We start from the raw sequence: 12,975 nt of genomic DNA on the forward strand, positions 1-12,975 counted from the left end.
GGGGTCTCCAAGTCTAAGTCAGTTATCAAAATCCTGAGAGTAGAGCATTGAGGGAATTTGATCATTTCCGCTCTTTCCGAATCAGGAAAAGTACACAATGGAATCCTGTTCTGAAGACTGAATAATTCATTCGGGTCAGGTCCACCAATATATCCGAAATGGTGCTCTTGTGAAAGCGGCACGTTTGGGAAAAGCACTGCACAATCGAAAGCAGAAGTTAGCAGCTAGAAGCGAGCTATCGACATAAAGACAGAGTCTGAAACACAAAGGGGTAAAGCCTTGTGTCAAAATCTCCAACGCGAAGGTCGAGCCTCGCGTCAGAAGTCTCAAACGCGAGGGTCGAACCTCGTGTTGAACAAGTTGAACGCGAGGGTTGAGACCCATAGGGTATCCCAACCCCGCGTTATCATTGAACTAAAACGAGTCATCTTCCTCGTTATCAAGAAGCCATCTAGGGTTTTCAAAGAACTTGCCAAGGCAAGTTATTTCAGTCAGCACTCACCACGACAGGGAGGCCCCTGCGGCGGCGATGTTGACGGCAAGGTTCCCGTATGGACAAGAACACCACCGGCGTTCTCAGCCGACGGCATGTCGGAAATCGCTTCAGCGACCTTCTTGGAGTTCGAACCCGTCCTCCGAGGCGCCATTGATGCAGTCGATCGGAGGAAACTCCTTTGAACGAGGGAGACGAAGCTCGTCGGAAATCTCGCCGTAATCAAACGAGAGTTCTCGTTCTTGGAAATAGCCGAAAGTCTTGAAAGTCAAGTAACTTTTGATGTGACCATTCAGGTCTATTTATAACAGCCGCCAAGCTGTTAAGATGGCACGGGATTCTAGGAGTGAATCCCAACCATCTCCAAAACGCGAAGCTCACTATCGCGTTCAATTTCCCAAGTGCAAAGCTTGAGCCAGCGTCACGAAGGCCCGAACCTCGCGTTTCAAACATCAAACGCGAAGGTCACTTCAGCGTTGCAACTCTTCTAAATGTAGAACCTGCACTTGTGAGCCCTCTTAACAGAGAGTTAGTCAAAACCTCTGTATCTCTTCAGCAGAATCTAAATTCTTATTGGGTTAATACTACACCCCAAAATCCACTTATCAATTCTTGTTAATAGAATGATAAGTCTCCAAATCATTGTCAATTTATTAGCTCTCCTCAGCAGAGCAATAAATAACCTATTTTCAGTGGGATAACAAAATTCCCTAAGATCTTGTTCAAATCACAAGTATCACAATTCATCGCTCCGATGATAAAGCACTTAGCAGTTCTCCCCAGTGAGACGCTATAATATTCTTTCCCCATACCTGTCACGTTAAAATCACACCTCTGACAAAATCAATTTATCGATTCTCGTCAATAGAATGATAAGTCCTCAAAATTGTCCTGATCGCAATATTTTTCCTGTCACGTTAAAATCACACCTCTGACAAAATCAATTTATCGATTCTCGTCAATAGAACGATAAGTCCTCAAAATTACCCAGATCGCAATATTTCTCCTGTCACGTTAAAATCACACCTCTGACAAAATCAATTTATCGATTCTCGTCAATAGAACGATAAGTCCTCAAAATTACCCAGATCGCAATATTTCTCCTGTCACGTTAAAATCACACCTCTGACAAAATCAACTTATCGATTCTCGTCAATAGAACGATAAGTCCTCAGAATTGCTCAGATCGCAATAATCCCCCTGCCAAGTTAAAACTATACCGCTGGCACTTATAGATTTCTTTCAGTGTTCAAAGCAGAAATAACACAGGAAGAATTCTACTAGTCAACCCCATTATTGGAAAATAATAAAATTTTTATCCTCAGCAGTTGGAAACTTTCTAGAGTTATCTTAAACGATAATAAAGAGAGTTTTCTGTACCAGAACCATTGTGGAGATTTATTCTAAGTCAGGAATACATCTCAGGCATTTCTCGTGACTTGTATCTAAAATCAAAACATGATAAATGCAAGAAACAATGAGAAACCAATATCACTTTTTATTCAGAAACCAAAAAGAAGTGATACAAAGCTGTTCTTAAGCAAAAGAATAGTACAAGGTCAAGTCAAAAGAAGCAAGTTGAGCTTTGGCATCAGAGAGCTTCTCTTCATGACTGGCCCGTACAACGGCTTCAGCCTTCCTCCGCAGCTCATCCTCGGTGGGTGCTACTTCAGCGGCGGCCTGCTTCTTCGCTCTTTCAAGAGCCTGAGCTTCCGTACGGTAATTCAAAAGAGTGTCTGCATTTTTGGCCCTAAGTATATTAACGACGACTTCTTCGCGAGAAAGCTGGGCCTTCAATCTCAGCACCTCCGCCTCAGCCTCGACAAGTTTTGTGCGAATGAGGTCCAAAGAAGCAGTAGAGACCTCCAGTTCTTTTTGTCGCAGATCGCTCTGTTCTCACAAATGCGTAACTTGAAGCTCTTTTTCAGCCAGACCTCGCTCAATTGCCTCACGGTGAGTCACTTCTTCAACCTGGAGGTCAGCAAAAGTAGACACGATCTGTGTCTGAATGTCTTCATGGCTGAGGGCTTCCAAATGTTTGAGCCGGGCTTCTAAATGGGAAATGGCTTCCGAACAACGTTCAAAGCAATGAGCATTGCCCACACTTTTGACCCCATTTAAGCCGGCTTCTAAGAGAGACTTAAAGGAGTCAAAGCGGCCTCGACCAGCTGTGACAACCTCAATCACCTTCCGCACGAGACTGTTTAAGTAGCTCAAGGACATATGGAGGAAGTCAGGAGCGTCCGTTGGACTAGAAAAAGCAATGGAAGACGACTCTACGACCCCAGAAGTTGACATGCCAAAATATGGATTGGCAAGTGATTTGGGTGTAGAAGTCGCGGAGGCAACTGAAACATTCAATTGCGAAGGGCTTGAAGTCAAAGCCATCATTGCCCTCGCCGGAGATTCGCTTGGTCCGGCCTCTGTGGGCGCAAGCGAGATCTTCATCAAGGCTGAAGATGAAGCAGCTACGGTGGATGAGGCAGGCAGGGGCTGCTCTTGCATAGAAGCTGACGCCTGCACGAGCTGCTGTTCCGGTGGAGGAGTTGCGGTAGTAGTTTCAGGCAATGCCGCAGGTGAAACAGTTGCCGTAGGAGAGTCAGGTAAATGTTGCTCTACTAAAGGAGCCGACATCTGCGCAGGTTCTGGCTCTGAAGTAGTAGCAGCAGTAGTCCCTGGAGAGGGTGAACCTGCACGAAAAAAGGGTCGGAACGTGGAAAGAACATGCGGAAGAAGTCGAAGAAAACTAGGCTTACCGGAAATGTGAAAAGGAGTATAACCAGATACTTTATCGGATGGGACCTTGGGAGCATCGTCAAAAGTGGTAATGTCATCTATGGAATCATGCTCTTCATCATCTTCACCACCACCTGATATGTTGCCAACGTCAGGATCCTCATCGTCTCTATCTTCGTCAGCCGCACCACCAATCGAGGAGCCTTCATAATCAACTCGCTCCTCATCATCCTGAGCCGCTGAAGGTTCCGGAAGATCTGTTCTAGCAGCTGGTTTATTCATAAGTCCCGTTGTAGGACTAGGAATTAAATCACCAGCTCTTCAAGACCCCCTGGTTCTAAGGCCGGAGACTTGGGAAGGTCCATCGCCGGAGCAGACTCTGCATCTACAGCCATTAATTCATCCTCTTCGCCCTCAGGAGGATGGTAAGAAGAAGCTTCGCTCGATAAAGTTGGGCCATGAGAACGAAGTCCAGCTCTATGTTGTTCTTCATTTACAGCAGCTTTGATGGCCTCAGCCATCAACTTGGATTTTTGTTGGCCTTTGGGGGGAGAATCCACCAGCAGTTTCCGACGGATTTGCTTGTCATACTTGCCGGCTTCATCTGCAGAAAGTTTTCTTTTCCCCGCTGCTCTCGTTGTGGGAGGATCAACCACTCGTTGCTCTTCCCCTGGAGCAGGCTCAGCTGCCTGTTCCTCTTCTTGTCCAGCAGATTGATTCTCGATGGACAGAAACTCATCGATCCCTTTCAAACGGGATGTCTTGGACCCCTTCCTTAAATTATACATATGCCTAATGTCTTTCAGGCAAGATGTATTCAAGTTGTAATTGGGAGTCTGAGAAGCGGCGTTATACCAATTACAGAAGCTTATAGAGGTATAGGAGTTAGCAGTTTTGTGGGGAAGCTTGAAGACGGCCTTGGTACAACCTGCTACAGAATAATACCAGGCTCTGGCTCCTTCATATAAGTTGGCTATAACTAAGAGTTGAGGACGAGGGTTCCCGACATACAACTGATCATACCCAAATTGGCGAGCGAACCTATAGGGTTGGTAAGGCTCGATGAAACAGTGAACGCCTTGTCGAAAGATCAGGTAGCCTGGCCTGATGGAAAGAGGCCAATGGAAAACACCCCCGCTCAGCTGAGTGAATCCATTAGGACCTGCCGTATTCTGATATTCTGCTCCATAAATGCCGCCCTCAAAATCAGGGAAACAGCGGTAGATGTGGAAATGGGTTTCTCGCGCTAAGATTTGGCGAATTTTAACCATGTACCCCCCTTCCCACTTCGCAGACTCTAGTCACTGTACAAATGGGATGAATAAGTCCCCCGGGGGAGAGGCTGCACTCATCAAAGGAGGACAGTGAAGCACGTACCAAGCCATCAAATAGGTATATGGCATTGGCACCCTAGGATTGGGAGTTTTGAAAGTCTTGTGACCCTCAGACTCAACCTCTGTAACACCAACGAAGTCAGAGGCCAACTCCTGCAGTCCATACTGCAAACAACCCACCATAGCGCTGAGGAGGCTCACAGGTCTCCCATGTGCCAAAAGGACAGCCGGGTAGACCACCTCAATAGCAAGGGCATCAACCGGCCTGGTAGGAACGACGTAACGCTTGAGCCACAGCATCAAGAATCCAGCCAACAACGCCGCGTCGGAAATTGGAATCAGAGCTTGATAATGGAAACTCTCAAACTCCGTATGAGCCGGGAAAACATCTTCCTTGGCCTCATTGGTGTAGTAGGAGGTAGCGTCGTCAATTCGAGCCTGAACTTCCTCTAAAGTACTGACAGGCAATCGGGTCACAGAGCCTCCCTTAGTGGTCAAGTTCTTGAATAAATATTCCGCCCAAGACACTTGTTTAATACCGCTTCCTCGGACCCCCGTCAGCTGCATGCAGATATGGAAGTGACACATGACTTTCCAAAGAGTTGCATAAATTTCGGGGTTGGCCTTCTTTAAAAATTTAAGTTCCGCTGATCCCGGAACAAATTCTTCATACGGCAAGTCCCCAAGAATAAGACCCGAGACTTCGTGCATCTCGTGAAGAGCGAAGCCTAACTCCCCCACAGGGGTGAAGAAAGTGCAAGTCTCAGGACTATACTTCTCCAGTATGGAAAAGAAGTGAAAGTGGCTCTGGATAATCCCGAACTGAGTAGCCCGTACAGGAACCTGCAATCCAGCGCGAGCAAGAGGGACTTCCAACTCTTTCAAGACAAACTTGGTCATTTGGGTCCACCATCCCGTCACCGGAGAATGGACCCAGCCATGAGTTCTGAATCCTTGCGCGGGGAATTCTCCTTTCTTTTCCACAAACCTCTTGACGAAGTATTTGCCGGACTGGGCACTTCGCCGAGTGGATATTCCTTGGCAAATAGACCCGGCCGTAAGGCAGTCACCTGTCGGTTATAACCAACTGTGCGGACCCCGTGAAAAGTCAGAGTTCCGAGGGCGACCCCATCCTGATCCTTAACCAGGGGCCAATCCATACGGCTGGGGACAGAAGCACACTGGAAATAAGATATGGGGAACATCCTATCCATATTGGGCAAGAAAAGGTTGCGGTCCCCAACTTTCCACAACCATTTATAGTCCCCATCGTAAGCAGTGCTTGCTTCGAAGTCAATGAAGTCCCCGAAGAGGTATCCAGGTTTGACTATTGGCTTACGGCTGGGGCTTTCAAGTCGAGCGTCCGTAACCAATGTCCTAAGAGTGTCAGAAGAAGATTGGGTAATTAATTCTATGTGACTCTTCTCCCTAATTCGGAAAACTGGGAGTTCTTGGCGCGAGCTGAAGGTCATGTTCATGTCCGCACCACCTTCATGACCAAAATGGTGGCGAAAAGGAAGAGGTTCATTGGTATGGCACACTGCAAAAGGACGAAAAAAGTTAGACAACTCCAAATCAAAGATCAGACGTGAAGGTCGAACCCCGCGTCAAACAAGATCAGACGCGAAGGTCGAACCCCGCGTCAGATAAGCTCAGACGCGAAGGTTGAACCCCGTGTCAGATAAGCTCGAACGCGAAGGTCGAACCCCGCGTCAGATAAGCTTGGACGCGAAGGTCGAACCTAGCGTCAAAAATCTCAGACGCGCAGGTCGACCCCCGCATCAAGAATCTGAGACGTGAAGATTGAACCCCTCGTCAAAAAAGATTAAACGATGGAGTCCAGCCCCACGTCATTGAAATGAGTTTTCTCGTTGATTTCAAGATTAGAACTCGCTGAAGCAAGTTTAATGACCACGGAGGTCGTACTCACCGCCAATCAAAGGGAGCTGGGGTGACACATCCGCCTGAGCAGCAGCGCCGCCAGCCGGCACTGACGATGCCGGTCCTCGACCCGCAGCGGCATCAGACTTGGAAGCGACGTCGGGCTTGGAAGATTTCTTGGGGGCCATGAGATCTGGTCGGAGGAATGAATAGTTTTTGCCAGAGAGAACGAAAATTTTCGTTAGAATTTCAAGATGAGTCGAATGACTCTTGATTTGACCTTCAGCGGTCTATTTATAGACAGTTGTGAGCTGTCAAATCGTAACGAACGGGATTCGAGGGCAGAATCCCGCCTAAACTCGACCCTCGCGTTCGAGTTGGTTGAGCTTCCAAACGTGAGGTTCAGCCATGCGTTTAAATTCTCCAACGCAGGGCTCACCCACGCGTTCTAATCCTCAAATGCAGAAAGTATCTCCGCGTTTGGACCGCTATGATAGCAGCTTTTTGACTACCAAGGCTACAACACAGCCTTCAGATGAGTAAAAGAAGAGCTAACAACAATCATCAAGGCGATCAAAGCCGGGAAGAAGCAGACGACTCCACGGGGGAGTCTATTGGAAAAGTACAGATAGATTACAATTAACAACATTGAAGTCATCTGGCTCGATTAGACGGAGTGAGCAATCGATCTACTAAATTTTGGGATCCAAAGTATTCCAAAAATTCGTCCCAGTCAACCGCGAACTTTCGAAAACTTTGGAGGGGGTTCTGTAGGTTGTCTAAAAATCACAATGGATAGCTGATCCCTATCAAGCTCCTACAATGGAAGTCACAATCAGATGGCTGTCTAATCACTGTATTCGCAATCCTACAGTCGCTACAAACACGGCCTCATTTCTGAGATGATTGATCTTGATGAAATAAAAGGTTGGACGTAGTTAGTGAGTTGCTTGGTAGAGAGTTGTCGGCAAATATTCATCTTCAAAACACTATGGATGTTGATTCCCGCCAAGCTCCCACAATGAAAGCTACAATCAAATAGATTTTGGGCCGACAATCGAAAGCGGCAAATAGAGGACTTTTCACATAGATCGAGAAGAGTTACAATTCAACGACACTTCCGACAACTGATGAAAACTCTATTCAGCAGTCTTCACATTCTACAGTGAAAGTTACAATCTGACGACTTTCACACCCCACAATAGCTAAAGCTAGGATTACTGAACAACGGTCCTCGCAACGCTCCACAGAAGAAGTTACAAGTCAAAAAGCTCTTTCTGAAACACGAATGTCATCCCCGCGTTACAATTCTGGAAATGCAGGCAACCCCCGTGTTTCCAAGTCACCCTCGCGTTCGTAGGGGTCCAACCAACGCCGACCCCCGTGTTTCCAAGCCACAGACCAAACGTGAGCGACCCTCGCGTTCGTAGGGGTCCATCCAACACCGACTCCCGCGTTTCTAAGCTACAACAAACCAAAACACGAGCGACCCTCGCGTTCATCAATGTTCAGCCAACACCCAACTTCGCGTCTCAATTCTAAGACACGAAGTTGGGTTCTGAACGCCAGATTGGGCGTTTGACTCGTTTAAACATGAGTTGAACGGTTTCAGAACTGTTTTCCCACGATCTGAGGAAATCACACCCACTTAGGAGCGAATTTAGAGGGTAGTTACAACCTCTAATCCCCCTATAAAAACTCAACAAACCCAACGTAGCAAAGGGTTGGATTCGGAGGACCAAAACCGCACAGGTTGGAGATTTTCCAATTATCAAAAACCAGGGGCTGGCTTTTTGGAGCAGAAGAGTTAGCAGCAGGGGCGAATTCTGGAGGATCTCAACCACTCAGTTCGGTGATTCAACAACAGCAGCATTAAAATCCTTGGAGATAGGATTTTTGAATCAAGTCAGAAGATCAAATCTGAGAATATTCTTCAACAACAGAATATCAACTTGGTCATTAACCGAATTTTCGGTTCTAACAACTCTATTAATAGAGTTCTAACTCGTTCAGAGTTCTTAAACTCGTTAAGAGTTACCCATCAAACTTTCCACAGAAGTTCATTGTTCCCACGAGATAGAAGACGGTCGGATATATATATAATATAAAGGAATAATTTTTATTTATGAATTTTAATAATACTTTAAAATTAAATTCTTTAGCAAAATAAATATATTTTGATATTCGATAAGTATTCGTGAGTTTTTAGCTTCGACTGTGATTAGTTTAGAGAAAATGATGTGAAAAGTGAAAATGATGAGAAAATGGTGAGATACCAATGAGGAAATCATTTTTAGTTATACGTGTTATGAACATGTAACCATATTGATCTTGCTAATGATATACCAGAATATATAACCATATTGAGCCTGCAAACATCATTAATGAATCTGTGAGGAGCTAAATTAGATTTAATCACTAAAGAAACGGATGAAAATAGTTTGGATGAAATTCTATTGAAGTTTCTATAAGGTTAAGAGGAGAAGGAGCCGTCGAAATATGATATATGTTGGATAAAAAAGTCGTTTTTAATGGATTTGGGTTTCCACGTTTTAATGGGTCTTATTTACTTAAACATAATTTTGAAATGATCTAAACATTAACTTTGAAATTAAGGATGTAAAAGGAAATTTGATAATAATAGTTAGATTTGAGGGTTGCAATAGCAATTCACCTAAATGACCTAATATTAGCTCTAATTTCACAAAAAATCTAATATTACTCTAATTGTAATTTTAATATCGTAATAATCCAATATTAACTTAAAGGATGTAAAAACTAAAAAAATTGGCGGGAGAATTTCCCCTAAAATTTTTACCTAAAACAAATTAACAAATATCCCCCCCACCCCCCACACCTACAATTTTTCATCCCCGCTCCTCAAAAATTTCCGCTATACTTCTTCCCCCCCCTTCCGTCCTCCTCGCATCCCTCCTCTCGCCAACTCCTCGACCGCTACAACTTCGTCTCCCCTCCCTCCCTCCTCCCCCAAAACCCTAACCCCCCAAATCAAAAGAAGAAGAAACCCAAGAAATCCCCTTACAGACCCCTTCATCCCTCAACCGCTCCAGTCAGATCCCCCTCCACTCCGACCTTCCCTTCGAGAGTCTCCTCCTCCGCCATCTCCTTCGTCATCTTCAAAGCAATCCAGCTTCTCGTCGCCGGCAGCTCCAGCTCCTCCTCCTTCAGAAATGAGAAGTGCGCCCTTCAATTTTGGCTCCCTCCAATTCCGGCATCATCCTCGCCTTCGCCTGGCAACGCTTCGTCCACCTTCGGCTCCACAATGTCGGCAGGCATCCCGGCATCATCCTCGCCTTCGCCTGGCAACGCTTCGTCCACCTTCGGCTCCACAATGTCGGCAGGCATCCTCCTCCTCTGCTCTGCCATCCCCTTAGCCAGCTGCCTCGGCGTCGCCCTCATCGTCTTCTCCATCGGCGTCCCCCTCTACTCCTGCTAGGTCACCCGCCGCATCCCCTTTGCTGCCAAAATCTTCGAAAAGTCTCTGCAACCCGTCACAAAATTCAGCCTCTGCAGCCCATCGGCTCCACAATGTCGGTCTCCTATTATTGGTCATATGTTAACAACAAGGCCAAAAATAGATTGTAAAATCATACCTTTGCTCATGGATGTATCATGTATATGCTTGATATCATTATGGTGTGTTCACAAATTACCACTCGACCTTCAGTTCATTTGATATCGTAATCATTACCTGTTTCAGATGCTTCATTTTCGGAGTCACTATATGGTTTGCGTAAGAGAGCAGTGAAGGTCGGATCAAGTCAAAATTCTGTGAATCCTGAATCTAATGAAGTGTCACTTCAGTCTCAGTTTAAGGAAGCGCCAAAAAGTTCTCTCAGTTGCATTATTGGTATTATACCCTGCCTTATAGCTATTCAATAGTATTAAAATGTTAGTGAAACATTGCTTATGTAGCCGATTTTACATTGGTTACATGTGAAACATTTGCTTGCAGTTTCACATTTCGTGAAAATAAGCTTTTGATCTAAATTTAGAGTTACATCAGGAGTTGATTGGTGTTTTGGCTCTGAAAATTATTTGCATTGATCCTCAAGCATATGTGTTGGTTTGCAAGCTTATCATTGGTGTTTTGGCTCTGAAAATTATTTGCATTGATCCTCAAGCATATGTGTTGGTTTGCAAGCTTATCCTCTGCTTATCAGCTATTGTATCTGTTGGATGCTACTGGTTTTAATACTCCAGGACTTCATGTTCTTGGAGTTTATGTTTGTCGTGCAACAAGACAAGAATTGGTATGAACTCTGGAAGCAGTTCCAAACTTGTTTTATCAGTTAATTTTGTAGTTATTTTGCATTAAGTTTAGGTGATTGAATCATTGTTGAGTTTTGCCTGCTTGTCAGCAAACTCATGCTTGCCCGTTTTGAGAGCCGGAGTAGTTGTCATGTTATATTTGTTTAAGTGGTCATATGGGCTATTTAGGTATCTGAATTAGAGGCATATACTTATATTTTCGTTTAAAATTTACCAGCTTGCTTATGTTAGAGAAAAATTGGTCACGCGGGTCGCAGGTGCAAGAACTCCTCCCGTCAGTTTTCATAACCTTTATGTCCTGGAGCATATCTGAGGTGTGTTGCATTCTTATCATGTTTTCCCCCATTGAGGACTAATTATGTGTTTGAATCAACGTATGACTAGCTCTCAGCTCTTACCAAATGGGCTTTTTGACACATGGGTAGTCCTCTATGCATTTGACTAGCTTGTAAGGTAGCAATTTAAGATTCTAATCAATATTTGCTTCTGTATAGATCAAGAAGCCATTTTGAAACTGATATTCGAATAAATTCTTTTTGTATATGATCCTCAAACATCATGGATTATCTAGCTAGTTGTAAGAAGAAATTAGTGTTTGGCATGTTAAAATCTGCTAATTGGAGAGGAAGTTATGTGATTTGGTTGTTATTTTGTGGTAGGTGGGCTTCGATTGTGTTGACGATTAGTTATTGCACCACTTCAATGTTTGGTTGTTGTACATTGTTGGTGAACTCTTAAGACAATTTTTGATGAATTTATTAGAATGTTAATGCAACAATTAAAAGAGACTAACTGAAGTCTGTTGTTGTTTATTCTCTTTATTCTTTAATTTGTTTTGTATTGGTTCAGAAAATACTTTTTGTCAATAATCTTCTTTGGAATTCCTGAAGTTATCTTTTGAACTAGATTGTTAAGACTACTACTAGTGCATTAGGTTCTTTTGACGAAGATTATAAATAGTAGTCATCGTGTATCACTAAATACAAAGTGTCGGATGTAAATTTTTGGAGCATTTGTCTATTTTTCTCAGCTTGTCCGTTTAGCTTATTAGATGAGTTTGGGTAAGCTATTTTTGATCTGATCCTGAGTTGAGGCTCAAACTTCCAAGTTCTTTTACATCTCTGATGCTTGGAGATTAATTAAATCACATGAAATTAGCTTTTCTTGATTATTATCCTGATCAGTAATCGCTTTCTCTTACAGGTTTTATGATCTTAATGTACATTGCACATACCTATCTGGACATCCGACAACATGCATAAGTTCTCTTGGTATTATGTGCTATATGTTTTTAATCATGTAACTGTTCATAACTCTTGCTCTTCTTCTAGCCTAGTAAATATCGTCTATACTTGAATACTAATTTGTTACTTAATCCCAGTCACTTCCACTTTGTTCATGAAGCTGTAACAATTCTGATGGAGACTACAATTTTGTTTTTTGGCATATTACCTTGGTTCTGGAAGGTAACAATTTGCACCTTGCATAATTTGGTGCTTTTCCATCAATCTTATCCTGGAACTTCTTTTGTGATTGCAGAAATCTGGAGAGTTGGCAGTGTACATTGGCTTGAATGCAGACAATGAAATAATTCACACCCTTTCGTTCTTAGCAAGAGTCGTGATTTGGTCGCAGGTATGGATGTTAATCATTCTAAGAGTCTTCCCGAGCGCCTCATTGAGCGTCCGTTCTTAGGATGTTGCACAGCGCCTCATTGAGCGTCCAACAATGAAAGTTATTGGTTACAGACACCTTTGTTTACAGACACATGCACAATTGACTTGGGATATTGCACAACGCCTCATTGAGCGTCCGTCCTTAAAGGAGAGTCTTCCTGAGCCGATATATGTAGTTTAAGATTGTGTTAATACATTTATGACTTTTGAATTTTACATACATGTATTATATTTGTGAGTTTATTGCGTAGTGAATGAATATTATTTGAGCATGTGAGATGTATTGTAATTGTGATTATATGACGAGTATTATTCGATATTGTGGATTGACGGATGAAATTGAATGTGTGGAATGTGAATGTATATCATGGTTGATTTTATGATATATTGTTAAATATTGTCATTGGATTGATGTCGATACAGGTTATATGTGTATTCTCTCGTATGGGAGGCTACCGGAAAATTAAATTTTTTTTTGCCTAAATATATACATTGGCGACAGATTTCCCCGTCGCCAATGCTTATTGGTGACGAAAAAAATCCGTCACCAATCAACATTGGC

The 12,975-nt window shown here is 43.6% G+C and overlaps 1 long non-coding RNA gene across 1 annotated transcript; it reads left to right on the forward strand.

The window, feature by feature from the left end:
• LOC109829455 lies at positions 12,088–12,398 on the forward strand. The gene is made up of 2 exons (XR_002244017.1): positions 12,088–12,203; positions 12,277–12,398. It is a non-coding gene; the product is annotated as an uncharacterized LOC109829455 (long non-coding RNA).

This window comes from Asparagus officinalis, chromosome 2, assembly GCF_001876935.1.
Source record: "Asparagus officinalis chromosome 2, Aspof.V1, whole genome shotgun sequence".
NCBI classification, from domain to species: domain Eukaryota; kingdom Viridiplantae; phylum Streptophyta; class Magnoliopsida; order Asparagales; family Asparagaceae; genus Asparagus; species Asparagus officinalis.